This window comes from Nelumbo lutea, chromosome 1 (genome assembly GCF_056320005.1).
Source record: "Nelumbo lutea isolate HS-2025 chromosome 1, American lotus-T2T, whole genome shotgun sequence".
Lineage (NCBI taxonomy): Eukaryota > Viridiplantae > Streptophyta > Magnoliopsida > Proteales > Nelumbonaceae > Nelumbo > Nelumbo lutea.
The window spans coordinates 572,334-600,014 of record NC_142684.1 but is presented as its reverse complement, the minus strand read 5'-3'; the positions used below and the strand labels follow the sequence as shown (position 1 = coordinate 600,014).

The following is a 27,681-nucleotide window of genomic DNA, read 5'->3' as shown; positions in this document are numbered from 1 at the left end:
TCCAGGGCAATACTGGAAATCTGGTCCAGTTCAAAGATTCAATTAATCCCACACTGTATGTGTCTGGGGTCTCACCCCGGTAGCTGAGACAAGCCACCTCAACCGACTTGATGGCACCACAGTGTCAGCCTTGTCAGGATAGGTCTCCCCTGACCGACCCACTGGCTGTGAACTTTCTAAACTAACACGAGTTTCAATAAGTGTCCAGTTTATGGGTATTACACAGAAACATACCAAGGGAACATGAATCAAATATGCACTTTTATTCATTTACAATAAACTCATAAAGTACATCAATTTTGATTGAAGCTAAGGGCATACAAAACTGTCTAACAAATTTTTCATGGAGTAGCAATAACAACAATGTTGGCAGTTCCAGTTTGCAAAACAAAAACTTGCTTAGACAGTAAGGACCCCCAGGATTCTAACCACATCCTCAGTAGGATAGATCTGCTCCTTTTGAAGCCAAGCTGGATAAATTTATGGACATGATGAGTAGCAAGATGAGCAGCCAGGATGAGGCCTAGAGAAATGGAAGCTAAATTTGATCAAATTGCAAAGAACCATTCATCTTCAATTCACAACTTAGAGGTGCAGATAGCCAACTAACCAATGTTGTTTCGGCTAGAAACCAAGGTAATTTACCAAGCAACACTGAGACTAATCCAAGGGAGCAGCTCAAAGCAATTTCACTAAGGAGTAGGAAAGTGCTAGAGCCAAAGCAAGATGTGCAAAGTAAGAGGACAGGTACAGATGTTGAGAGTCCTTCATCAACCAATGCGGAAATATATGATGATGAAACCAATGATAAATCAGAGGAGAACCAAGGTGACAGGGGGAATCACTCTGATGCCCAACCTTCACCCCATGCCACATGAATCCCTTTTCCTTAGAGACTGAAGAAGCAGCAGACTGAACAACAATTTTCCAAATTTTTGGATACTTTTAAGAATTTGCGGATCAATATTCCTTTTGCTGAGGCTCTTGCCCAAATGTCTCAATATGCTAAATTTTTTAAGGAGATCATCACTAATAAGAGGTGATGGGAAGATGACCAAATTGTATCATTGACTGAAAAGTGTAGTTCAATCATTACTAGCAAGATGCCTGCCAAATTGAAAGACCTAGGGAGTTTTGCAATTCCATGTGTTGTTGGTAGCATTGAGTTTCCTAAGTGTTTGTGTGATTAGGTGCTAGCATTAATTTGATGCCTTTGTCTATTTTCAGGAAACTTGGTCTTGGAGAAGTGAAACCTACCTTGATGACTTTGCAGTTGGAGGATCATTCCATCAAGAAACCTCATGGCGTGGTTGAGGATGTACTTGTGAAAGTGGACAAGTTCATATTTCCTGTGGACTTTGTTGTGCTAGATTTTGAGGAGGATCGTGATTACACCTTGATCCTTGGCAGACTGTTTCTAAATACAGGGAAGGCTTTGGTTGATGTGTATAAAGGGAAACTGACCCTTTGAATTGGTGATGACAAAGTGGAGTTTAACATGTCCAAGGCTATTCAGTGAGGTAGAACAAGACTTTGAAGATGATGCAGCGGATTGCAATGCTTGTGACACTGAACCTTTTGCTAAACCTGAATTACTAGTAAGAAGTGCTAACCCCACTCCTCCTATTGAGCAGCCACCTAAGCTTGAGTTGAAACTTTTACCATCACATTTGAGGTATGCATTCTTGCGATATGATAATACCTTGCCAATTATTATCTCAAACAAACTATCGAATAAACAGGAACAAAAAGTGTTAAATGTGGTAAGGCGTAGGATTAAGGTTTTAGGTTGGCAAATTTCTGACATAAAGGGTATTAGCCCTTCTATTGTGATGCACAGGATTCACATGGAAGATGGATTTCATGCCACAGCTGAGAGGCAAAGAAGATTGAACCCGCAAATGAAGGAAGTGGTGAAGAAAGAGATTGTTAAGCTTCTTGATGCAGGTATTATCTATGCTATTTCTGATAGTTCTTGGGTCAGTCCTGTTTGGTGTGTACCCAAGAAAAGTGGTATGACTGTAGTGAAAAACGAAGATGGTGAGTTTAGTTCTAAGCGGGTAGTTGATGGATGGAATATGTGTATTGAATATTGTAAGTTGAATGTTGCAACCAGGAAGGATCATTTTCCTCTTCCTTTTATTGACCAGATGTTGGAAAGAATTGCAGGTCATGCCTATTATTGCTTTCTAGATGGCTATTATGGATATAACCATATTTTCATTTTTCCAGAGGATCAAGAGAAAACCACTTTTACATGCCCATATGGCACTTTTGCTTATAGGCGAATGCCTTTCGGGTTGTGTAACGCACCAGCTACCTTTTAGAGGTGTATATGATGGCCATTTTCTCTGCCATGATTGAAGACATAATGGAGGTAGTCATGGATGACTTTTCTGTTTCAGGTGATTCATTTGATTTGTGTTTGGCTAACCTTGACAAGGTTCTTAAAAGATGTGAGGAGACCAACCTTGTTCTAAACTGGGAGAAGTGCCACTTTATGGTGGAGGAAGGCATAGTTTTGGGTCACAAAATTTCTAGCAAAGGTATCGAGGTTGACAGAGCTAAAACAGAGATCATTGAAAAGTTTCCACCTCCTACATTGGTAAAGGGAGTAAGAGGTTTTCTTGGCCACGCTAGCTTTTATAGGCTATTTATTAAGGATTTCTCATTTATTGCTAAACCTCTTACTAATTTGCTGATTAACGATGTCCCTTTTGAGTTTGATGATGCTTGTTTGAGTGCTTTTCACAGGTTAAAATAAGCTTTAGTATCTGCACCAATCATCTCACCACCAGACTAGTCTTTGCCTTTTGAGATTATGTGTGATGCCAGTGATCAAGCTATTGGAGCTGTGCTAGGGAAAAGGAAGGATAAGAAGATGCATGTTGTGTACTATGCAAGCAGAACTTTGGCAGATGCCCAGCTCAATTACACAACCACTGAGAAGGAGATGTTAGCAGTGGTGTTTGCAGTGGACAAATTCAGATCATATATGCTTGGCTCTAAGGTAATAATTTATACTGACCATTCTGCTCTCAGGTACCTTTTTTCCAAGAAAGATGCAAAGCCACGACTCATTCGCTGGATTTTACTCTTTCAAGAATTTGATATTGAGATCAAAGATAATAAAGAATTTGGGAATGTAGTAGCTGATCATTTGTCTAGGTTGGAGGGTGTTGAGAAGAGTGATGATGAGCCCGAGATCAATGAGAACTTCCCAGATGAACTCCTTCTAGCTATTCTACATTTGAGTGTACCCTGGTATGCAGATGTTAGACAGTTTTTGTATGCCCTTAGCTTCAATCTGATTTGATGTGCTTTTGTTATTTAGTGGAAATAAATAAAGTGCATATTTGATTCATGTTGTTTGGTTTAATTCTGTGTAAAACCCTAAAACTGGACATTTATAGAGACTCGTGTTAGTTTTAAATGTTCACAGCCGTTGGATAAGTTTGGGGAGATTTATCCTACTAAGGCTGATACTAGTGTGCCACCAAGTGTTGGGATGGCCTATCTCAGCCACCAGGGTAAGACCCGAGGCACATGCAGTATGGGATTACTTGAATCCTTGAACCGGACCAGATTTCTAGTATTGCCCTGGACCTTGGAGATAGATGGGCAAAACTGGAAAGTTACACCTGACCCCTAGACTCGATTATGACACTTCACTAGGTGTTGGATCAGGTTGCCTTTGATATGCCATTCAGTGAGATCCTTAGCGGGGATCAAAACCTGGGTATGTTGGGGCAGTTTGAGAATTCATCTGAGTGGGTGATCATAGTGACAGAATCAGCCATTTTGTTGGACAAAGGGTAATGATCGGTAATGCACTCTCTCTGATGGAAACCAAACTGCCGGCAGTTGATTTCAATCGTTGGAATTTTGTTTTGCAAAATTAATATATTTATATATATATGTACGGTTTTGAATTGTTTGCAAATGGTTTTAATTCCCGGGATCCATGTGAGAGGAAAGTGCGGCACTGTTCCTTGCAGCCGAGGGAGAGGTCCTCTCTTATCGGGCAGTGCTTGATCATTAAGGGCTGAGAGGTTAAGTGTAAGACCATTGAGGATAATACCTGATGGGCTAATCTTGCATCTGCCCACAGTCCCTGGGTTTTTATAAGATGGCTTGGCCCAGGGACCACTTAATGTAAGTGTTGGGCCCATAGGGTCCATATGATGGACTCAAGGGGTTCATTGAGTTTTTTAGTGAATTCGGCTGGGCCTTGTTTTAAAGGCTGGGCCGAACCCATGTGGCTGGTGTGTAGATCAATGCTTGGGTCCCATGCCATACAAAGAAGCCCAACTGGGCAGCAGATTGGAAAGTAATTAGACACTGAACACTTAATGGGCCAGAAGCCCATTTTGAGGTGGGCAGATATGATCACCCATCCTTGGGGCGAATCTGAGATTAATGTTAGTAAAAGGATTGGGCCTTTAGCCTTATCCACTCTTGGAGACCAAATTCAAATTAGATTTGAATCTGGTAACCTCCTGATAAGATCAGGAGTAAGCTAACTTTATCTGCAGATAGGATTAAGATTATCCCCTATCCAAATACTGATTTGGATTGGGATAACTCATAATTAGGAGGATTCTTAATCAAGAAGAAAGGAGGAGAAACCCTAACCAAGAAAGAGAAATATCAGATTTCGAACCACTTTGAAGTGACATAGGATATCTCCTACGAATTGAGATAGGATCTCATTCATACTCCAGAAAAGGAAAAAGGTAGTTCAGCCCTTTCGCCTTTAGAGTTCTCCTCCTGCTGCCGCCATCTGTTTTTGTAAGATTAGATCTTTGCAGAAAAGGAAAGTCAAGAAATCTGTTCTTGACATTAGTCTTGCAACAAAGACTAAAAGGATTCAGTGTTTAGTGTTTTCAGAGGATTCTTGTGAAGGATCCAGTGTGTAGGACGCACCCTGCTGGTTTTGTTCCATCCACAGCTGTGTCATCTTCAGCAGGAACGGATCTTGGAGCATTCTTTGGGCGTGAACACCAACTTTGGGAGATACTGCTTCTCCGGATCAGGTATATTCCTCCCATTTATCTTTTGGTACAGATCTGGTTTGATTATGGTTCAAGTAGGATCCTTGAATATTGTATTCTAAATTTAGGGAATATGATTCCCAGTTGGGAGAAGGTAGGAAATTTTTGAAATTCGCCCACCCATTCCGCAACCTTTATGGCGTCCATTAGATGGATCCTACCATTCTTTCAGCAGATTTGGCAAATTATTTAGCTTGTGATATTTTTCCACCAGATTTTTCTTATCAACAGAAAAAGCAGTTTTTGTCAGAAGTTAAGCATTACTTATGGGAGGATCCTTACCATTACAAGATTTGTGGTGATAGTATCATTAGGAGATGCGTGCCTGAGGAGGAGATGCTTGACATTCTTACTCATTGTCACGACTCAGCATATGGTGGTCATTTTGGTGCAACAAAGACTGCTGCTAAGGTTCTAGAGAGTGGTTTGTTTTTGCCTACATTATTTCAGGACTCTAGAGGGTTTGTTGCTAGATGTGATCGCTACCAGCGAATAGGAAATATCTCCAAGAGAAATGAGATGCCACTGACTTCTATTCAGGAGATTGAACTTTTTGATGTGTGGGGAGTTGACTTTATTGGCCCTTTTCCATCCTCACATGGGAACCATTACATTTTGGTGGGAGTGGATTATGTCTCCAAGTGGGTTGAAGCGGTTGCATCCCCCACCAATGATACTAGGGTAGCGATTAAGTTCTTGAAGAAGCTTTTCTTGAGGTTTGGAGTTCCTAGAGCTATCATTAGTGATGGGGGGTCCCACTTTTGCAACAAACAGTTTGATTTTCTCCTCAAGAAATATAATGTCTATCATAGGGTTGCTACACCCTATCACCCCCAGACTAGTGGGCAAGTCGAGGTATCTGATGAGACTAAAAAGTACCATATTTTTATCCCCAAATATTTACTCTTTTTCATTAATTTATCACTTTATTGGACTCATTACTCTTGTATTTCGATTCAGGGCAAGCAAGAAGGCAATTGGAAGAAAACAAGGCAAATCGGATGATTTTGCATAGTTTCAACACCATTCAGTAATCTGGGCATAACTCTCAATTATGGACTCTGATTTGGATAACTCAAGAGGCATCAAAAAGACGAAGGAAAGGCCCACAACTTTTATGTTTTGGGTTTTCACAAATTTGGTCGCTTCAAATACAAAACCGGGCCTAAAGTTGGAGCAAGTTCGCAGCCTGGCCCATTTCACAGCTGAAGCCCAACTCGTAGAAGAACCTTGAAGCAACCCAAGTTATCAAAGCAGCCCAACTCGAATTCAAGAGCCTAGAGTCCCAATTTCGAATGTAATCTCCAAAAAGAGAGTCTTATCAGATTTAAAGTTTTGAATGTAATCCTAAAAAGATAAGAGATTGAGATTACTAGATAGGATAGAATAGAAGTAGATCAGATTAGGACTTTCTAATTTTAAAGTTAATCTCCTAAAGGGAGTTGGAGAGAGCCCCTCCTCCTAAAGATATATAAAGGGGGGGGGGGGAGGGGGGGGGCGGACCAGCCTTAAGCATCACTCACTCGAAGATCCAAGAGATCATCAAGAAGACCAAGAAGTTCAAGAAAGCAATTCGGCCATGGAGAAGCAAAGCATGGAGATTACGCAGATCATGAGCAGCTAAGTTTCTTTTTCTGGTTCAAAGGGGCGAGGTTCGATTGTGTCATTATGAGGTTCTTAAGTTAATTTACTTTCTTGCCTTTTAATTAGTTTGACAAACTAAATTAATGTTGATTCTCCTACAACTATCCATGATTTCGGTGATCCATAATTGTCACGAATAATGATACAAGTAGCAATTAGGTTGAAATTTTTTTGGGTCAATTGTTCATGACATCCTTTGACCAATGTTTTAATATGGTTCAACCTAAAAGGAATCGAGGGGACAGGATTCAGTAATTGCAGTTATCTCAATTATTGTTATTTTGGTTTAACTGTTTTCACAAATCTTAATGCTATCACTATTTAACATGGAACGCTATCGTACCCAGTTGAGTGGTGATAAGTGTTGACCAAATGCTGGGTTTGGTCAACTAAATTAGGAAAACACAAGGTTTAGTATGGCTACCATAATAAATCTAAGGTTAAATGCTTGAATTGCAAGAATGGTGAATTTTACCTAGGATCAACGACAAATCAATTCAACCCGAACCCTTGAACCAGAATTCGGTAAGACTGATTTTCTCTTGTTTAGTTTGTTATTGCTTTCTTATTCTTTTAAATTTTAGTTATTAAATTTTCCACTCAAATACTTTATCCATTCGGCTAATAGATTACTGATTTGCTCCCTGTGGGATTCGACCTAGTACCACTTTTTACTGCAATTATTTGATTGTGGGACTAGTACTAATTTTGAGGTCTTCGACAACCCGTCAGTATCTAATAGGGAACTTAAGAAGATTCTGGAGAAGACTATCAATGGATCAAGAAAAGACTAGGCTGCAAAACTTGATGAGGCTTTATGGGCATATCGGACTGCTTACAAAACCCCTATTGGTATGTCCCTTTATAAGTTGATTCTGTTAGACAGTTTTGTATGCCCTTAGCTTCAATCAAAATTGATGTACTTTATGAGTTTATTGTAAATGAATAAAAGTACATATTTTATTCATGTTCCCTTGGTATGTTTCTATGTAATACCCTTAAACTGGACACTTATTGAGACTCGTGTTAGTTTAGAATGTTCACAGCCAGTGGGTCGGTCTGGGGAGACCTATCCTGACAAGGCTGACACTGTGGTGCCACCAAGTCGGTTGGGGTGGCTTGTCTCAGCTACCGGGGTGAGACCCTAGGCACATACAGTGTGGGATTAATTGAATCTTTGAACTGGACCAAATTTTTAGTATTGCCCTGAACCTTGGAGATTGATGGGCAAAACTGGAAAGTTACACCCGACCCCTAGACTCGATTATGATACTGCACTAGGTGTCGGATCGGGCTGTCTTTGATGTACCAATCAGTGAGATCCTTAGCGGGGGTCAAAACCTGGGTATTTTGGGACAATCCGAGAATTCATCTGAGTGGGTGATCATAGTGACAGGATCAGCCCCTTTGTTAGACAAAGGTAATGATCGGGGATGCACTCTCACTGTTGGAAATCAAGACTGCCGACAACCGATTTCAACCATTGAAATTTGTTTTGCAAAATATATTTTATATGAGATATAAAAGTATATATATTATGGTTTCTAAAATGTTTGCAAAAGGTTTTAATTCCCGGGATCCATATAAGTGGAGAGTGCAACACTGTTCCTTGCAGCCGAGGGAGAGGTCCTCTCTTGTCGGGCAGTGTATGATCATTATGGGCTGAGAGGTTAAGTGTAAGACCATTGAGGATAATACCTGATGGGCTAATCTTGCATCTGCCCACAGTCCCTGGGTGTTACAAGGTGGCTTGGCCCAGGGACCACTTAGGGTAAGTGTTGGGCCCATAGAGCCCATTTGATGGGTTTTAGGGGGTGCATTGTCTTTAACAGTGTATTCGACCAGGCCTTGTAACAAAGGCTGGGCCGAACCCATGTGGCTGATGTGTAGATCAATGCTAGGGTCCCACGCCATACAAGGAAGCCCAACTGGGCAGCAGTTAGGAAGGTTAAGTGAGCACATAAGCTTAATGGGCCTAAAGCCCATTTCGAACTGGGCTATTAATTTAGTTAATTAAAGGGGCGAATTCTGAGATGGATTAGCAGTTAGGATAGGGTCTTAATCCTATCCACTCAGAGAGTCCAGATCTGAATGTGATTCAGATCAAGAAACCTCCTAATAAGATTAGGATAAAGCTAATCTAATCTACAGATAAGATAAGGGTTTATCCTTATCATTAGAAGAGAAGGCTGATCCAAATATGATTTGGATAAGCACCTCCTAATGGGATTAGGAGTTGATCTTTTCAAGTTAACAAAAGGAAGGAGGGGGCGGCAGCCTAGAGAGAGAGACCAAGAAACACATCAGATCCTCTTTAGTGCTGAAATCAAGAAGAGAGAATTCTGCACCCTGCGAATACTCTATTGCCGCCTCCCTGCTCTTGCCGCCCTGTTTGCCAGTTTGATCTCCAACTGTGGGAGAAGTCAAGATTGGATCTTGACATCAATTTTTTGAGAAATGATTGAAAAGGAAGTTGTGCTCACGTTCCATCCTGTTGTTTCTTGCGAAGGACAGAGTTATTGGGGAAGAACACTACTGATTCTGCTCCATCCTGCACTACGCCATCTTCAGTGGGAGCAGTCTTTGGATCCTTCCTTGGGCGTGAACACCTTCGTTGGGAGATATTGCTTCTCCATATCAGGTATCATTCTCTCCCATTCCTTTTGGTTCAGATCTGGTTCAGTTTAAGGTTCAAGATTTATCCTTGAAAATATGATTTTCTAAATAGAGAATGTGATTCTCAGTTGAAGGGAGAGAAAAATATTTGAAATTCGCCCCTTATTCCGCAATCTTTGGGCATCCATGTGATGGATCTCTCAACCCTTCAGTGGTATCAGAGCCACAGGTTCAAATCTTGAACCATTCTGTTTCAGATCTGAACCTGCGCAATTAGGGAGAAGGCGTTCTACCCAATTTGTGCAGATTTGGCTTTGGGAAATTTGTTCCCAAATCAGATGGACAAATAATCTGAAATTAATTTTAAATAAATCTGATTATTATTTAGAATTGTTCTTTATAATTTTCTTGATTTATGGGCTGTTCGTACAAGAGGAGATCGAATTCTTGGTTTGCGCAGGGAACCTGCGATTTTGCATTTCTTGATTTATTTTTGGGTCTGTAAATAATTTTTTTATTTTCTAGACTCAATGTATAGGTATTCGATCTGATGTAATTATTAATAGAAATAGGATTTCTATTTATTTTATTTTGGATCGAAGATGGCGGCGCAGAGAAGGAGATTTCGCAGATAAGAGAAATGCTATCTGCGATTTGCAGCTTGTGAAACTGCATTCTGTGATCTAACCTCTGTTTTGTAGGAAGGATTGTGCGAACAACCCTATTTGACTGATTCTTGTTTTTTCTTTTATCAGTATTTAATTTCAGATTATTTTCTTGAATTAAGGATTTAATTAAAAATCAAACACTAGACCCATTCGAACCAAGATTGGTTCAAAACTGTTTGGACCAATTCTAGGGTTTAATCAAGGCTGAATGTCAGCCCTAATTTCCCACTAATGGGCCTAAGGATTGATATTTAATTAAATGGTTAATTCAGCCCAGCCTGTAAAGGCCCAATTTTAAATAGTTAAAACTGCAAAAGCCCTTTTCAAAGGATAAAGCTATATGGGCCGAACTGGGTAACCCTAATTCAGCCCATATACCTAGATAATATTAATGGTTAATATTATGGAATTTTAACGGGCTTCCAACGGGCCTTACAGATAATTAATTGATTGGATCAATTTATCCCTGCATGTGATGTATGGATGTGTGATGTTCTGCGTACATGGGCCATAAGTACATGGCCCATGCTCATTCGACAGTGGCTCTTGCGCACACCATGGCTGAATGCACATCATTGCCATGGTGTCCCTTTTGGTCATTGGATGACTTCCCTCAGTGGTGGGCCCCACACCTCATCAAGAGGTTGCGTGCGGAACCCTAGCCAATTTAAGGCTCACCGAAATCTGACTTTATGAAAGTCAGTGGGAGCCACTTTGGTTTGACCTAAATCAAACTAGGGCATAATTTTGTTCCCTCCAGCTAATATGAGTGCGTGTGATAGGGAGATTCATATGATGAACTCTCTAAAGGCCTTCCATCATTAGCATGAGGATGGGTCCTTCAGTAATGATGAAACGCACCAGAAAATGGGCAATCCATTTGCTGTTGGGCTTGTCTGAGTGTTTCATAAGATGATAGGGGTGTCATAGACCGATGTGGGAGGGGCTTCACCAGAAAATGGGAACTCTCTCACGGTACCTTGGCGTTCACGAATATGATGGGTAAGCACTCACTGGACAGAAAGGTTTACTTGAAAACGGCTCTGAACCTTGTCTGTCAAAGGCCAAAGGGAAAACTCATATGATGAGTGGATGTGATCCTTCACAGAAAGGTGGTGGGGTTATGCAGCTAAAACAGTTGGCTCCATGCACCCTATGTCATTTCCCACATTTGTAGAGACAACCCATAGTCTCCGTCACTGAGAGAGGAGGGAAATCTCAGAGACGAATAATGGAAATGGATCATAGATTAAAATTCATATCTATGAAATGAACTTGAATCAAATTAGGTTGTGGACTGATGTTTGCTCTTTTATCAGAAAATGGCAAACGGATCTTTTACAAAACTACTTGATGACAACAAGTTGAAGGGCCCAAACTATGCTGATTGGTACAGGAACCTTATGCTGGTCCTAGCTTCTGAAAAGCTGGACAAAGTGGCAAAGAATCCTGCCCCGGAGCGTCCGGGTGATAGGGCTTCTGAGGCCCGAAGGAGAGACTATCAAGAATGGGAGGAGAAAAAACTCCCTTGCCCGGTGTTACATCATTGCCTCCTTAGACAACCCGATATAGAGGCAGTTCGATCAGATCGAACTTGCCAAAGACATATTGGACAGTCTCAGGACAATGTATGAAGAGCAGAATCGTTCTACTCGACAAAAGGTCTTGAAACAGTTCATGACCGCACAAATGTCCAAGGGTCGACAAGTTCACGACCATTGTCTTCGGATGATGGGATACATCAACGAACTGGAGGCTCTTGGATCCAGGCTGGACCTTGCTACCCAGATAGATGTTATCCTTAACTCTTTGCCTCCTTCCTTTAATCCGTTCATCATGAAGTATAACATGAACAAGCTGAATGTCAGCTTACAAGAGCTCAGCAATATGTTGCAAAGAGCTGAAGAACTAATTAGAAAGGATGAGCCTGTAGCCATGCTTGTTGAAGCTGGCAAGACAGGCAAGAGAAAGAGGAAGGCAAAGAAGCCTCAGAAGAAAGCCACTAAGAGCAAGAAGCAGAAGAAAGACAAAGCATCGGATGCCTGTCACTTCTGCAAGAAGACCGGCCACTGGAAAAGGAATTGTCCTGGCTACCTGGAATCCAAGAAAGGTAACTTCAAAACTTATGTTATAGAAACCAATTTGTTGGTAGCTTCTGCTTCCTGGTGTATTGACTCCGGGGCTTCGACTCATGCTTGTAACTCACTGCAGGGGTTCAAGGTAAGCAGAAGGCTGAGTTAGGAGAAGTCACACTCTACTTGGGGGCTACTGCAACTGTTGCAGCCGTGGCCATAGGAACCGTGGAATTAATTTTTAGAGAAGGAATAATTGTACTGAAAGACTGTCTTTATGTACAAAATTTAAGGAGAAATTTGATTTCTGTCTCAAAACTATGTGCAGATGGTTATTCTGTCTTCTTTAGTAATACGATTACTGTTAAAAGAAACAACAGATTCATCGCATACGGGGAACTGGAGAACGGTCTCTATGTTCTACATCCTTCTCTAGAAACTAACATAACCGAAACTACGTCGGCTGAAATCCTTAAGAAGAGAGCTCGTGATACAGTTAATCCCACGTGTCTGTGGCATTATCGACTTGGCCACGTCGGTGCTGACCGAATCACAAGGTTGGTAAAGGATGGTCCTTTGGATTTTCTAACTGTAGAAGATCTTCCCACTTGTGAGCCTTGCCTACAAGGCAAGATGACGAAACGGCCATTTAACGGTAAGCCTGAAAGATGTAGGGCACACTTGACCTAATACATATTGATGTATGTGGTCCTCTGAGTGTTAGGACACGAAATCAACACGTGTATTTCATCACATTCACAGACGATTTTTCATGATACGGTTACGTGTACCTAATGAGACACAAGTCGGAATCCATTGAAAAGTTCAAAGAGTTTAGACAAGAGGTCGAGAAACAGTTAGGGAGAGAAATTAAGGCCCTTCGATCAGATCAAGGTGGCGAGTATCTCTCTGACGAATTCAGGGACTACTTAAAGGACAATGGGATAGTATCACAATTAGCTCCTCCTGCTACACCACAACTTAACGGTGTTTCAGAGAGGAGGAATAGGACCTTATTGGATATGGTCCGGTCGCTTCTCATACACTCAGAGTTACCCACATCCTTTTGGGGTTACGCATTAGAGACTGTGATTTATGTGCTGAATTGGGTTCCAACCAAATCGGTTCCGAATACTCCATATGAACTTTGGACCGAAAAGAAACCAAGTGTCAGACACTTGAAGATTTGGGGTTGTCCAGCACACGTTAAGAGAATGAGTGCAGACAAGTTGGAATCCAAGACCAGTCGTTGCCTATTTGTGGGCTACCCAAAAGGCTCTGTAGGTTACCTATTCTATGACCCAAGTGAGCAGAAAGTGTTCTGCAGTCGTAATGCACAATTCTTGGAAACCGACTATATCCTGGACACCCATCGTCAGGAAGTTGTTCTTGATGAGGAGAGCTCAGGAGTAGTGGGAGATGTCCCACAAGTTCCAGGTAGTGACCAACCTAGAAGATCCACTCGGGTATCCAGGCCACCAGTCCGTTATGGTTATGACCAGGATAGTTACCTAGTGGAAACTTTGACTAGTGAGGAGGATCCCGTGACTCACACGGAAGCTATGTTGGACATAGATTCCCAGAAGTGGGTGGAGGCCATGAGAGCAGAGATGGACTCAATGGAAACCAATGGAGTCTGGACTCTAGTAGATCCGCCCTCCGGGGTAAAAGCAATCGGTTGCAAATGGATTTACAAGAGGAAGAAGGGCCCCGATGGTAAGGTTGAGACCTTCAAGGCTCGTCTGGTGGCGAAAGGGTACACTCAGAAAGAGGGCATCGATTATGAGGAAACCTTTTCGCCTGTGGCCATGCTTAAATCCATTAGGATCTTGCTAGCTATAGCAGCATACCATGATTATGAGATTTGGCAAATGGATGTCAAAACTGCATTCCTAAATGGAGATCTTACTAAAGATATCTATATGCAGCAGCCGCATGGCTTCATTGCTGCAGGTCAGGAAAACATGGTATGTAAACTTAATAGATCCATTTAAGGACTTAAGCAAGCTTCTAGAAGTTGGAACATCCGTTTTGACTCTGCCGTCAAATCGTTTGACTTCGAGCAGAATCTGGATGAACCCTGTGTCTATAGGAAGTACAGTGGAGATAAGGTTACCTTCTTGGTTCTATATGTAGATGACATTCTACTCATTGGGAATGATGTAGGTATGTTAACTATGGTGAAAGTATGGTTATCACAGCAATTCTCCATGAAAGATCTTGGAGAAGCCTCCTATATACTGGGTCTTCGACTCTATAGAGATAGATCGAAGCGGATAATAGGATTATCCCAATCTGCTTATATTGACAAAATAGTCAAGAGATACAGCATGGAAAACTCCAAGAAAGGAAATGTTCCTTTCAGGCACGGAGTCACTCTCTCCAAGAAGATGTCTCCCAAGACTTCTGAGGAGATTGATGGCATGAAATACGTTCCCTATGCCTCTGCCGTAGGGAGCATCATGTATGCCATGCTGTGCACTCGTCCTGACATAGCTCAGGCAGTGAGTGTAGTAAGCAGATTTCAGGCCAACCCAGGGCAGGAGCATTGAACTGCTGTGAAAAACATACTTAAGTACCTTCGAAGGACAAAAAAGTTTTGTCTAGTATTCGACGGTTGCTCACTACAGATCCAAGGGTATACAGATGTCATTTTTCAGTCAGACCCAGATGATAGAAAGTCTACATTTGGATATGTTTTCACGATAGGATCGTGTGTTGTTTCCTGAGTGTCAACAAACAGGGGTCCTAAGTTGCAAATTAATAGTCCACAACCCATGCCGAGCACATTGCCGTAAGTGAGGCTGCCTTATGAATGAAGGTGTTCATTCATGAATTTGGAATTCAGCACATCACCCATTCCATTGTTGTATGACAACACTAGACCTATGGGAGGATGATAGTAAGAGGTAGCATCAGCGGAGAATGTGGTAGACCCATTGACTAATCCACTGACACAGAAAGTGTTTGAGAAACACATGGAAAGCATGGGACTCCGGCTAGTACCTGATTGGACCTAAGTGCAAGTGGGAGCTGTTAGACAGTTTTGTATGCCCTTAGCTTCAATCAAAATTGATGTACTTTATGAGTTTATTGTAAATGAATAAAAGTACATATTTGATTCATGTTCCCTTGGTATGTTTCTGTGTAATACCCTTAAACTGGACACTTATTGAGACTTGTGTTAGTTTAGAATGTTCACAGCCAGTGGGTCGGTCAGGGGAGACCTATCCTGACAAGGCTGACACTGTGGTGCCACCAAGTCGGTTGGGGTGGCTTGTCTCAGCTACCGGGGTGAGACCCTAGGCACATACAGTGTGGGATTAATTTAATCTTTGAACTGGACCAGATTTTCAGTATTGCCCTGGACCTTGGAGATTGATGGGCAAAACTTGAAAGTTACACCCGACCCCTAGACTCGATTATGATACTACACTAGGTGTCGGATCGGGCTGTCTTTGATGTACTAATCAGTGAGATCCTTAGCGGGGGTCAAAACCTGGGTATGTTGGGACAATCCGAGAATTCATCCGAGTGGGTGATCATAGTGATAGGATCATCCCCTTTTTCGGACAAAGGTAATGATCGGGGATGCACTCTCACTGTTGGAAACCAAGACTGCCGGCAACCGATTTCAACCGTTGAAATTTATTTTGCAAAATATATTTTATATGAGATATAAAAGTTTATATATTATGGTTTCTAAAATGTTTACAAAAGGTTTTAATTCACGGGATCCATATAAGTGGAGAGTGCAACACTGTTCCTTGCAGCCGAGGGAGAGGTCCTCTCTTGTCGGGCAGTGTATGATCATTATGGGCTGAGATGTTAAGTGTAAGACCATTGAGGATAATAACTGATGGGCTAATCTTGCATCTGCCCACAGTCCCTGGGTGTTACAAGGTGACTTGGCCCAGGGACCATTTAGGGTAAGTGTTGGGCCCATAGAGCCCATTTGATGGGTTTCAGGGGGTGCACTGTCTTTAACAGTGTATTCGACCAGGCCTTGTAACAAAGGCTGGGCCGAACCCATGTGGCTGATGTGTAGATCAATGCTTGGGTCCCACACCATACAAGGAAGCCCAACTGGGCAGCAGTTAGGAAGGTTAAGTGAGCACATAAGCTTAATGGGCCTAAAGCCCATTTCGAACTGGGCTATTAATTTAGTTAATTAAAGGGACGAATTCTGAGATGGATTAGCAGTTAGGATAGGGTCTTAATCCTATCCACTCAGAGAGTCCAGATCTGAATGTGATTCAGATCTAGAAACCTCCTAATAAGATTAGGATATAGCTAATCTAATCTGCAGATAAGATAAGGGTTTATCCTTATCATTAGAAGAGATTTGGATAAGCACCTCCTAATGGGATTAAGAGCTGATCTTTTCAAGTTAACAAAAGGAAGGAGGGGGCGGCAGCCTAGAGAGAGAGACCAAGAAACACATCAGATCCTCTTTAGTGCTGAAATCAAGAAGAGAGAATTCTGCACCCTGCGAATACTCTCTTGCCGCCTCCCTACTCTTGCCGCCCTGTTTGCCAGTTCGATCTCCAACTGTGGGAGAAGTCAAGATTGGATCTTGACATCAATTCTTTGAGAAAGGATTGAAAAGGAAGCTGTGCTCACGTTCCATCTTGCTGTTTCTTGCGAAGGACAGAGTTCTTGGGGAAGAACACTGCTGATTCTGCTCCATCCTGCACTGCGCCATCTTCAGTGGGAGCAGTCTTTGGATCCTTCCTTGGGCGTGAACACCTTTGTTGGGAGATATTGCTTCTCCGTATCAGGTATCATTCTCTCCCATTCCTTTTGGTTCAGATCTGGTTCAGTTTAAGGTTCAAGATTTATCCTTGAAAATATGATTTTCTAAATAGGGAATGTGATTCCCAGTTGAAGGGAGAGAAAAATTTTTGAAATTCGCCCCTTATTCCGCAATCTTTGGGCGTCCATGTGATGGATCTCTCAACCCTTCAGATTTATGGCAAGGCGTGTCACCTTCCTGTCGAGTTGGAACACCGGGCCTTTTGGGCAATTAAGGCACTAAAGTTTGATATGAAGAATGCAGGTGAAAAGAGAATATTACAGCTTAATGAGTTAGATGATATTAGATTGCAGGCGTATGAGAATGCCAAGCTATACAAGGAGAAGACAAAGAGATGGCATGATGTGCATATTGTTCAGAAGGACTTCTAGGTAGGTAATTTGGTTTTGTTGTTAAACTCTCATTTCAAATTTTTTGCAAGAAAGATGAAGTCGAGATGGAGTGGACCGTTCACAATGACTCAAACATTTTCTCGCTCTTGAAATGGAAAACTCGAAAGGAGAGTGTTTTAAGGTGAATGGTCACCATTGCAAGCCATACTTTCAGGGTGAAGTGCTTAGAGAAAGGAAGATAGTGTCCCTTATTGAGCTTGTTTGATACTGCCATGCATGGAAGTTTCCATTTCTGTTATTTATTTGTCATTAGGGACAATGCCATGCATAAGTGGGGGGGGGGGATTAGGTGTGATGTTTAATTAATTGCAGCAGTCTTTTCTTTTGAATTTCTCTATTCAAGGCAAATTTTTTTTGCAGAAATTGTGTGAACTATGCTCGGTATTAATGGTGCTAATCTTTTTGAGAGTCAATGAAAGAATGCTACTCATGCTATTTCTAGGACGTATCAAGTTAACAAAATTTAGGGTGAATTTACTAAGTTGTAATGTAAAGTGCATAAATTTAGGAAGTCAATTTGGTGTGTATGATACTTTTGAGATGCAGATTAATGGGTAGTTTGGAAGGGTAGCTGATGAATGAAATTACATTTACTCCTTTGGATGCTATTCATTGTAACTGTAATGGAAGTCAAATTATTTAATTCTGAGACATGAGTTAAGGTCAATTAAATTAAAATGTGTCTACTCCAATGTTTTTGGTTACTTAGTAACTGGGGATCTTCATAACAAATGTCAACTTTCACGTAAAATGGCGACTGAGAATTAAGAGTATGCAAAGCATTCTAAGCATATGATATGTTGAGTAACCAGGTGCATTCGTTACCCATGTTTGTATTTGTGTCAAAAGGCATATTAATAACTTAGGAAATAATAAAATTCTCCACAAGCGGTGTGATAAAAAGCTTAAGTGTGGGGGCGTCTTGTTAAAAGAAAAAGGGTTGACCTTCATGATCGCATGTGTTTGTTTGTGACTCTATGCTATTTAGTTGGTAAAATCCATAGCATTTGAATTTGCATTTGTAATTTCATTTGTTGACAATCTAGTTGAGGTGCTCATTATGAAGTGTTTATAAAGTGTTCATATACTCATATTGATGTCTCTTGAATTTTTTGAATTTACATTGTGAGTTGGTGATTTATCCTGAATTTAGTTGACTTGTGTGCTCTTAATTAAAACATGGGCAGTGCATTAGTGAGGCTCTTGTGATTAACATAGTGAACCGAGCATAGTTGTGTTTAATTTGAATTTTTTTGCAAAGGTTTTGCTTGATTTGTGTCTTTGTTACTTGGGGACAAGTAGCAATTCAAGTGTGGGGGAATTTGATAAGCTTAAGTTATTCATAAGAATTTGGGGTGTTTTTAGGCTTAATTGTTGAGATTCTATGGTTAATTTGGGTATTTATGAATCAATTTAATGCATTCGGATGTTTTGTCACTTTTCAGGTAACTAATCGTCAAAGATGAAAGTTCTGGGCCAATTTGGGACAAGCTGATAAAGATCAGGGACTAAAGTGCAAAGCTTCACACCCAACTGTAGCCCAACCAAAACCTTATGGGAGAACAGCCCAACTGCAATTCGGCCCACTAAGAACAGTAGCCCAGTCCGCAGCCTAGGGGAGGCTCCAAAGGCGGGTAGCTTTAGAGAAGGAAGGGAGGCTGAAGAGAAAATGTATAAAAAGAAAAGAAAAAGAAAGAATTAGAGTTAGGACCTTTGAGGAAAAAAAACATGAGAAGAAGAGAGGAGGAGAAGATCTTTTTGGACGAAGCACACTCAATTCGAAGAGAAGGAAGAAAAAGGAAAACACAAGAAAACAAGGGTGGAGACAAGATTGAAGATTCTTGAGCCAAGATTGAGAGATCAGTTGCAAGATACTTTCTTTTCCTCTTGTAACATCATGTTTTCTCTTGATATTGGGATGTTGCCTATTCTTAATTACATCATGAGGGGATAAGTTTCTATTGTTTGGGATTAATACTTGATCATGCATTGATTTTCATTCATTAATAAAATTGATGAGGTTCTTGTTTTTTTGTGTTATTTGTGCTTATTACTTATCATTGATTGATCACCAATGACTCATTCTTTAATCAAGATAATTCATTGAGAGATGATATTTGAGGTGGAACTAATAACCCTTATTCAACCAATAATTAGTTAGAGATATCATTTGTTGATACAATTTCCTTGTAGGTGTATTAACAACTTGTGTTTATGCAAAGAGGATTTCGATTGAAAGAATGAGAATTCATTGATTGAAATTCCATTTAATTGAACATAGGTTTAGTTAACCGACTTTTGAGAAAGATTGACTAGTGCTTTTAGGAAACACCTTGGAACATAACAACCCTCGTGAGATTTTATTAATATTGAATCTTGATGATCGTGATAGGATTAATCCCTAACAACTGTGTTATTGATTTTGTTCAAATTTTTTGTTTTTGTCATTTAATTTCCTTAATCAGTAGCGCTAGTTTAAATTCTATAAATCGCAAACCCAAATTGATTATTGCTTTAAACATGCTGAGAAGAAATTAATAGGTGGCTAAATAATTCATTCCTCGTGGGGACGATTCTGTATTCCTTACTATATTACTTGCATGACTTCATACTCTTGCGCATAGCGGTCAATGTGCCCTTCGAGTTCATAAAGGAATGCCTAGAAGTGTTCACCATCTTGAAGGACAAGCTGATTAATGCCCCGATCATAATAGCACTGGATTGGACACTCCCTTTTGAGTTGATGTGTGATGAACCTACAATTTATCTATATTTTATGAGGTTTTTGCATGAAATTTTATGCTGGTTTAATTAGATTTTGCCCTATTTTAGCTTGATTGCAAGAAAGATTTCAGGGGGAGCCAAATCAACAAAAAGAAGGCAAAAGCAAGAAAAGAAAGCCCAAAATTTATCAAGTTCAGTCCGGCCCAGCCATGAGAGCAAGGGAGTTTCATTCGGCCCAAGTAGTGCAAACTAACTCTTTGGAAAACCCAAGGGAAGAAGCCTAGCAAGAAGGAAATTTCGGCCCAGCCCATTTTTAGCCCAAATAACAGCCTAGAGTGTAGCCCACATGAGCTCAAAAGCAAACTAAGTTGTAGCCCAAATAGCAGCCCAAAGGGAGCTAGGGGCGGCAACTCCTAGATGTTTCTTGAAGAGAAAGAGGGAGCACTCTAGAAGGTTCATGAGGGGTGTAATACACCCAATTCTAGAGACTTCAAGAAGGGGCAAGAGCCCCCTTGAAAAACTATATAAGGAGGCCTCTAGGAGGGGAGAGAGTTGTTCAATTGCTTGAGAGGAAGGCTCTCCCACTCTTAGAGGTTCGGCCACCTTGAGAGAAGAGAAGAGAAAAGGCTAGGCGCAAGGAAGAAGAAGAAGAAGGGCTGAAGGAAGTTCAAGACAAGCAAGCTAGAAGAAGAAGGTGAGTTCGAATTGAGGGTTTGTGATTCAAAGATCTTTTGTAATAAATCATTTGTAGTTTCATTCTCTTTTGATTTGAATTCAGTTTCTTTGTTATATTTTCTTTCTTCTTTCTCCTTGTTTCCATTCTTCCTTGATGTATTTCAGCTTGTAAAATTTCAGTTCAGCAATCTAATTCTTTTTGATTCATTCAAATGGTCATGAATTGTACTTGAAGTTTCTTGAATAAGGGTGTTATTGTAGATTCAGCAATCTAATTCTTTTCGATTCATTCAAATGGTCATGAATTGTACTTGAAGTTTCTTGAATAAGGGTGTTATTGTAGAGTAATTCGGCCAACTAACCTTCAAAACTCAGATCTGAATTCTCAGATCTGAGATTGCAAGATCTGAATTGCTTGAAAGAGAATTCAGATCTACAATTTTCAGATTGGCTGAATTAATCTACAGCTTGGAATTCCTAGAGTGCTTGAGAAAGACTCTAGGAATTCAGATCTACTATTCAAGAACTGAATTGAGTGCAAGGTTAGAGATAACTTGCACAATTCAGTTGGTGATCAATTCAGATTTGAATTGATGCTTAGAAGTGTTTGAAGAAATGCATGCATGGGGATTAGATTCTTGCTAGAGATAGAAGAACCGTCACTCATGCATAGGATGAACATGCGCTTGAGAGAGGCTGTTCATGACCTTGGGGTTTCACCAAACCAAGGCTCAATCATGATTTATTCGAATGATCCAAATTGATAGATTGTTGAATTCTGAGATTGACATTTACTGCTTACTCTTCTATCCTGATTTGAAGGCAATTGGGCCAATGATTTAGATAGATTTTAATTTAGGATTTCTTAGCTTTCATTAGACTTTTGATTTATTTGTTGATCAGATAAAAAGTGCTCAATTTAGTATTGGTAATTGTTTCCTAAATCCTCGTGGGAACGATACTTCACTCACTACTTTATTACTTGAATGGCTAGTGCACTTGCTAGTGTCACAATGAGCCACATATCAAGTTTTTGGCGCCGTTGTCGGGGATTTATAGAAGCAATATTAGGAAACATTGAGCATTATTAATCTGATCTCATTCAGCATCGCATTCATAGTTGGGTTAATTTGCTAACTTTTTCATTTTAGCTTGGACTGCAACTGCTGTACTACTGTAGTTATGTTTCTTCTTTCTTAAGTAGATTACTTTCTTTTTCTGGTTTCAGTTTCATTTTAATAAAGACATATTTGATTTCTATTCAATCTTGGTGTTGTTCCCTTCAAAAAGAAAAAAAAAGAAAAAAAATTCACATAAACATGAGTGTTGCAGATCTGAGTTGCATTCGGCACTTAGATCAGCAGATTTCAAATCTGCAGCACTCAACCGAAAAGAATTGCTTGTGTTTCAGAATTTTATTTCTTTTTCCATTACAAAAAAAAAAAATATATATATATATATATATATATATATATATAAAATGAAAAAAAAAGGAGATCTTTTGAACAACCAGAGGAGCAATTGAGAATTCGGATCAGAACTCAGATCTGAGTTCAGATCTGAATTCTGCTACAGCAGATTTGCAACAGTTCAGATCTGAGTTCCTCTGAACTCAGACCTGAACTGATGCAATTTTGAGGGGAATTGGGTGTCATAACCACCCCAATTTACCCTAGGACACTTCTGCTACTCCTCAAAGGCAATTTGGTAGAAATAACTGAAGGTAAGGCAATTGAGATTTCAGATCCGAACTCAGACTTGAGTTCAAACCTGAACTCTGCTATAGCAGAACTGCAATACTCAAAAAAAAAAAATTTGTTCTCAGCCCTTTATTATTCTTTTCTTTCATTACAAAAAGAAAAAAATATATATATTTAGATAGTGAAAAAAAAAAGAGAGAGAAAGAACCATATAACCGAAAGAATGGAAACCAAGGATTCAGATCAGAACTCAGATCTGAACTCAGATCTGTGTTCTACTGTAGCAGATCTGCAACAGTTCAGATCTGAGTTCTCTTGAACTCAGACCTGAACTGATGTAAATTTAAAGGATAATTGGGGGTTATCGTCACCCCAATACACCCTACAAAAAAATCTGCTATCTCCCAAAAACAATTGGATAGTCATGGTTGAAGAAATTCGGATCTGCAATCACCTAGATCTGAACTGGGGTTGTGAACAAAGCAGGATACAGGGCATACTTTGCTGTATTAAATAACTTGTACTCCGATCTATCTGAGCTGATTTGGTTGAAGAAAAGTATATTTAATCTGAGAAATTTTTATGCCTCAAGAGATTTCATGCAAAAGTGGCACTTCAACACCAATTTTCTATTAGCATTCAGATCTGTAGCAGGGCTGCTATAGTGCAACAGTTAGCATACCTGATTTCAGATTTTTACAAAAGTTGTATGGACCGAATAGCTTGCAATACCAAACATTGCAGACCCAATTTTCAGGTCTTAGCAAGTGTTTGATATGCATCAGCTATACAGGTTTGAGCTTCAATTGTAGAGCTTAAAATCCTTAACCCAAGCCTAACTCATGACTGGTTTTAGTTTATTTCAGATCCTTTTAAATTATTTTTCAGATCAGATCTGATTTCAGCCCTAAAGCATCACAGACTTGATTCCAACCTCAATGGATGTATATTGTAGTGTATACAAATGAGTGTGTATGAGATATACAGCTCAGATCTGAATTATTATTTGTTAATTTCTCTGGACTAACAATACCAAAGACTTGTAGATCTGAACTCAACTAAATTGGGTCTGAATTCAGATGTTGCAATCGATGGATGTAGATAAAGGAACCTTGAATAAGATGATTGGTTTAAATCTGCTTTTAGTATAATCGGCTTCATTTATTCATGATAGGATGTAGATTTTTTTTATTCCAATAATTCACTTTACATTTTCAATGTGATAGGATTAGTTATTTATTTTCTTTTGTGAATATTGGCATTTTTATTGCTTTGACTTTAACAGTTTATGACAAGCAGACCTGAACTGGAAGAGATCCTTTACGACTTGGAGATTGAACGGACTCTCCGTGTCCGTTTGAGAGCTGCTAGGCAAGTCAGACAAGAAGCACAAGAAATGGCTGAACAAAGAACTATGATGGATTATGCCAAGCCCACCCTCATCGGGACTGTCTCCAGCATTATCAGGCCAACTATTGCTGCCAATAACTTCGAAATTAAACCGACCATAATCCAAATGATACAAAATACAGTTCAGTTTTGTGGTATGGCCCATGAGGATCCGAATGCCCATATTGCTAACTTCTTGGAAATCTGTGACACCTTCAAACACAATGGGGTAAGTGATGATGCCATCCGGCTGAGGTTATTCCCATTTTCTTTGAAGGATAAAGCCAAAGCTTGGTTGAACTCATTACCGGCAGGATCTATAGCCACATGGGACGAAATGGCCAGCCGTTTTCTCTCTAAATATTTTCCCCCTTCTAAAACTGCTAAAATAAGGAATGACATCACTACTTTTTTCCAGCAAGAGGGGGAATCTTTATATGAGTCATGGGAACGATACAAGGAGCTGTTAAGGAGAGTTCCTCACCATGGCCTCCCCATTTGGCTGTAAGTGCAGACTTTCTATAATGGTCTTACTGACTCAAATAAGACCATATTAGATGCTGCAGCCGGAGGATCCATAAATAATAAAACTCCTGAGGTTGCCCATGCACTTATTGAGGAAATGGCAGCCAACAACTATCAATGGCATTCGGAAAGAACTCAAACTAGGAAGCAGCAAGGCTTGCATAATGTTGACACTTATACAGCACTATCTGCACAAATAGGAGCACTCAGTAAGAAAATAGATGAAATGCAGATAGCTGCCATGCATGTGCAGCCTCTTAATTGTGAATTGTGTGGGGGAGGCCACATCAGTACAGACTGCCAAGTTGGCAATCAGTTCAGACCATCTACTGAACAAGTTGACTATGTCAGCAATTCGTCAAGACAGCAGGGTTACCAGAGTCACCATACTTTTCATCCAGGATGGAGGGGACATTCAAACCAGTCCTGGCCAAATCAGCATATTTCCAAGCCGTTCCACTAGACTTATCATCAGCCTGAACCAAAATCCAATTTGGAGGAACTGATGACAAAATTTATAGCAGGTGCGGAAACTAGGTTCCAGAACCAGGAAGCCTCAATCAAAAACCTGGAAAACCAAGTGGGGCAATTGGCACAATTAATCTCTTCCAGACTGCTGGGAACTCTTCCAAGCAACACTGAAGTGAATCCACGAGAGCAGGTGCAAGCTATTACCTTAAGAAGTGGAAAAGAGTTGTCTGAGGTAGAAAAGAAGAATTGGGCTGAACCCAAGGCAGAAACAAGCCTTGGGACCAGACAACAGAAGACGGAACAACCAGAAGCACAACAAGGGATGCACCAACAACCACAAGTTCCATTCCCTAACAGGCTGAAGCAACAAAAATTGGAGAAGGAATTTGGTAAGTTTCTTGAAATATTTAAAAGTTTACATATTAATATTCCTTTTGCTGATGCTTTAGCCCAGATGCCACACTATGCAAGGTTTTTGAAGGAATTATTGGCAAACAAAAGGAAACTAGGAGATGTGGCTACAGTTGCATTAAATGAGGAATGTTCTGCTATCCTTCTGAACAAGCTGCCTCAGAAACTCAAAGATCCAGGGAGTTTCACTATTCCTTGTACCATTGGCAGTTTAAAAATTGAAAAGGCTTTATGTGACCTGGGAGCTAGCATCAATTTAATGCCATATTCTATCTTCAAGAAATTGGGGATGAATGAACCCCAACCCACTAGAGTGGCATTACAATTGGCTGATAGATCCATTAGACATCCTAGGGGGATCATAGAAGATGTGTTAGTTAAAGTTGACAAATTCATTTTTCCAGTTGATTTCATTGTGTTAGACATGCAAGAAGATGTGGAGGTCCCGCTTATCCTAGAGAGACCTTTCCTGGCTACCGGGAAAGCAATGATTGATGTCCAACAAGGACAACTCAGCCTTAGGATACAAGATGAGGAGATAATTTTTAAAATGTCTGATGCTATGAAACATGCACCCTCTAGTGATGATTCTTGTTTTATGATTGATGCCATTGAATTGACAATTGATGAATGCTTCCAGGTAAGTAGAATAATTGATCCTCTTGAACTCTGCCTCCAGCAGGGAGAACTTGAAGAGGGAGAAAATGAAAAAATAAACCTCATGATAGCATACCTGAACGATAAGCCTCAATTCAAGGGAAAGGGGTTTCTTAAATTAGAGAACTTAGGCAAATTGCCTGGACCATCAGGTAAGCCATCACCCCAAGAACCCCCCACCCTTGAACTAAAGCAATTACCATCCCAATTAGAGTATGCTTTCCTTGAGGAACCATCAGATCTCCCCGTGATAATTTCCGCAGCGCTGAATCCCTTACAAAGAGAAAAATTATTAAGAGTGCTGCGGGAACACAAAAATGCTATAGCTTGGAAGGTAGAAGATATCAAAGGCATTAATCCATCAATCTGCACTCACAGAATTTTGATGGAAGAGGATAGCAAGCCTTCCGTTCAACCCCAAAGGCGCCTGAACCCCAACATGAAAGAAGTAGTAAAGGCTGAAATAATTAAGTTGTTAGATGCTGGGATCATTTATCCTATTTCTGATAGTTCTTGGGTAAGCCCTGTGCAAGTTGTGCCCAAAAAAGGGGGTACGACTGTTGTTCCAAATGAGAAAAATGAACTCATCCCTACTAGAACCGTTACCAGATGGCGTGTGTGTATTGACTATAGAAAATTAAATGAAGCCACCCGGAAGGACCATTTCCCTCTCCCATTTATAGATCAAATGTTGGAGAGGCTAGCCGGGCATGAGTATTATTGTTTCTTGGATGGATATTCAGGGTATAACCAGATACCAATTGCACCAGAAGATCAAGAAAAGACCACTTTTACTTGCCCATGTGGAACCTTTGCATACCGAAGGATGCCCTTTGGGTTATGCAATGCCCCAGCAACCTTTCAGCGATGTATGATGTCTATATTTTCTGATATGGTTGAAAAATTTATTGAGATCTTCATGGATGATTTTTCAGTTTTTGGCTCTTCGTTTGATGCATGTTTGAATAATCTGGAATAGGTGCTTACTAGATGTAAAGAAACACATCTTGTGTTGAATTGGGAGAAATGTCATTTTATGGTGCAAGAAGGCATAGTGCTTGGACACAAGATCTCTCAAAGAGGTATAGAAGTCGACAAGGCCAAGGTGGAGGCAATTGAAAAATTGCCAACCCCAACATCTGTTCGTTCTTTGAGAAGTTTCTTAGGACATGTCGGATTCTATAGAAGGTTTATTAAAGATTTCTCAAAAATTTCCAAGCCATTATCTACCTTGCTTCAGAAATAAGTGCCTTTTGAATTTTCAACTGAATGCCTTCATGCTTTCAACATCTTGAAAGACAAATTGATCCATGCACCTATCATGGTAGCACCAGATTGGACCCTCCCATTTGAATTAATGTGTGATGCGAGTGATTTTGCTATAGGAGCTATTTTAGGACAAAGAATGAACAAACATTTTCAGCCAATTTACTATGCTAGCAGAACCTTGACTGGACCCCAACTCAATTACATCACCACAGAAAAGGAGCTGCTAGCAGTAATATTTGCACTTGATAAGTTTCGTTCATATTTGATATTATCCAAGGTTGTTGTCCACACAGATCACTCGGCATTAAGGCACTTGCTTACCAAGCAAAACTCAAAACCAAGACTGATCAGGTGGATCCTTTTATTGCAAGAGTTTGACATTGAGATTAGAGACCTGAAGGGTGCTGCAAACCTGGCTGCTGACCATCTCTCCCGATTGGACACGATAAGCTCAAAAGAGGAGATAACCAGCAACATTCGAGAAGAATTTCCGGATGAGCAGTTGTACTCAATACAGAAATACTCATATCCTTGGTATGCTGATTTTGCTAATTATCTAGCTGCACAAGTCCTTCCTCCTAACCTTTCATATCAATAG

The 27,681-nt window shown here is 40.3% G+C and overlaps 1 non-coding gene and 1 pseudogene across 1 annotated transcript; one reads left to right on the top strand and one right to left on the bottom strand.

The window, feature by feature from the left end:
- The first annotated feature begins 2,338 nt into the window (after window positions 1-2,338).
- Window positions 2,339-27,681, top strand: LOC148873135 (uncharacterized; annotated as a pseudogene).
- LOC148873136 (small nucleolar RNA R71) lies at window positions 24,136-24,242 on the bottom strand. Its single transcript, XR_016106177.1, has one exon. It is a non-coding gene; the product is annotated as a small nucleolar RNA R71 (small nucleolar RNA).